At 44.7% G+C, this 2,358-nt stretch overlaps 1 pseudogene; it reads left to right on the forward strand.

The window, feature by feature from the left end:
- Window positions 1-473: 473 nt before the first annotated feature.
- LOC116563109 lies at window positions 474-1,735 on the forward strand (annotated as a pseudogene).
- Window positions 1,736-2,358: the final 623 nt, after the last annotated feature.

The following is a 2,358-nucleotide window of genomic DNA, read 5'->3' on the forward strand; positions in this document are numbered from 1 at the left end:
ATTTTTGCTGGGCATGGTGGCAGGCACCTGTAATACCAGCCACTCAGGAGGCTGAGAATCACTTGAACCCGGAAGACGGAGGTTGCAGTCAGCCGAGATCACGCCACTGCACTCCAATCTGGGCAATAAGAGCAAAACTTTGTCTTAAATAAACAAACAAAAAACTATGAAAACAACTCATTTCTGTTGTCTCAGCCACCAGCCTGTGCTATTTGGTTATGACAGCCCTAAAAAACTAATACACCTAGCACTGATCTGTAGCTACAATCATTGAGGCTAATCCTGGCTCTTCCACTAGCCAGGAGTTATTTTAAAAATTTTAACTTAAAATTTAACTTAAAATTTTGAATGAATATCCATCATGGATGACACTACAAAGCAAACAAACCAACAAATGAATGGCATGAGTTGTAAGGTACAAAGATCTAAAAAATTGCAAATTAAAATTTAAAAGAAATCTACCTGTATGGTTCTACCCATGGCAATTTCCACGGCACCATCAAGGCTGAGAATGGGAAGCATATCATCAATGAAAATTCCATCACCGTCGTCTAGAAGTAACATCCCTCCAAAATCAAATAGGGAGATGCTGAGGCTGAGTACATGGTGCAGTCCACCAGCACCTTCACCATCATGGAGAAGGCTGAGTCTCACTAGCAGGGAGGAGCCAAAAGGATCATCATCTCTGCCCCCTGTCCCCCATGTTCATGATGGGCGTGAACCATGAGAAGCATGACAACAGCCTCAGGACCATTAGCAATGCTTCCTGATGACCTTGCCCAGAGGTGATAAGTACCACCAACTGCTTATCACCTCTGATCTATAGATGACAACCTTAGTATAGTGGAAAGACTCATGACCACAGTCCACACCATCACTGCCACCCAGAAGACTGTGGATAGCCCCTCTGGGAAAGTGTGATGTGACAGATGCAGGACTCTCCAGAACATCATCCCTGTCTCTACTGGTGCTACCAAGGCCATGACAAGGTCATCCCTGATCTGCATGGGAAGCTCACTGGCAAAGCCTTCCATATCCCCACCACCAATGTATTGGTCATGGATCTGACTTGCTGTCTGGAAAAATCTGCCAAATATAATAACAAGAAGGTGGTGAAGCAGGTATCAGAGGACTCCTTCAAGGGCATCGTGAGCTATGCTGAGCATCAGGTTATCTCCTCCAACTTCAACAGGAACACCCACTCTTCAACCTTCGATGCTGGGGCATTGCTCTCAACGACTACTTTGTCAAGCTCATTTCTTGGCGTGACAATGAATTTGGCTACAGCAATAGGGTGGTGGACCTCATGGCCCACATGGCCTCCAAGGAGTAAGACCTCTGGACTACCAGCCCCAGTGACAGCACGAGAGGATGAGAGAGGCCCTCACTGCTGGGGAGGCCCTGCCGCACTTAGTTCCCAGCACACTGAAAATCTCCGCTCCTCAGTTTCCATGCAGACCCCCTGAAGTGGGAGGGGCCTAGGGAGCCCCACCTTGTCCTGTACTGTCAATAAAGTCCCCTGTACTCAGCCAAAAAAAAAAAAAAGTAAAAAGTATAAGAAGAACTCACAATCAACAGATGGCACATGTTTGCATTGACTTAAAGATGTGATTAGAAACCAATGCTGTTAGTCTGACGTGAGAAAAGCTACAAATCTATAAGGCAATTGTATTTTATTATAATAGGCTAGGTTGTGCTTCATTTAAAAACAACTTCCAAATCTCAACATCACATCTAAAAAATAATTGATTTATTTCTCATTTTCATTGTAAATTTCAGGTCAGGGCAGCTCACACAAGTCAGGCACCCACACTGATAAGGGTTTAATCTTCAACAATTACTTTGGCAGAGAAAGAGATGGGGGTAAATTAAGCATAGTTCTTAAAATTTCTGCTCAGAAGCAGCTATATGCCACTTTCATTCAGATTTCATGAGGAAGAGTAAAGCATATAAGTATGCCTAACATCAAAGTGAGTGGGAATCCAATTTTTTTTTTTTTTGAGACAGAGTCTCGTTCTGTTGCCCAGCCTGGAGGGCAGTGGCACAATCTCCGCTCGATGCAACCTCTGACTCCCTGGTTCAAGCGATTTTCCCACCTCAGCCTCCCAAGTAGCTGGGATTACAGGCATATGCCACCACGGACAGCTAATTTTTTGTATTTTTTTTTTTTTTAATTTTAGCAGAGATGACATTTCACCATGTTGGCCAGACAGGGTTTCACCACGTTGGCCAACATGCTCTCGAGCTCCTGATCTCATTATCTGCCCACCTTCGCCTCCCGAAGTGCTGTGATTACAGGCGTGAGCCACTGTGCCTGCCTGGGAGTCCAATTTTTCTATGTGATGGAAAGGACGGGAA

The sequence above is a fragment of the Sapajus apella genome, unplaced genomic scaffold (genome assembly GCF_009761245.1).
Source record: "Sapajus apella isolate SASKATOON/1434 unplaced genomic scaffold, GSC_monkey_1.0 scaffold34, whole genome shotgun sequence".
Classification (NCBI taxonomy): Eukaryota; Metazoa; Chordata; class Mammalia; order Primates; family Cebidae; genus Sapajus; species Sapajus apella.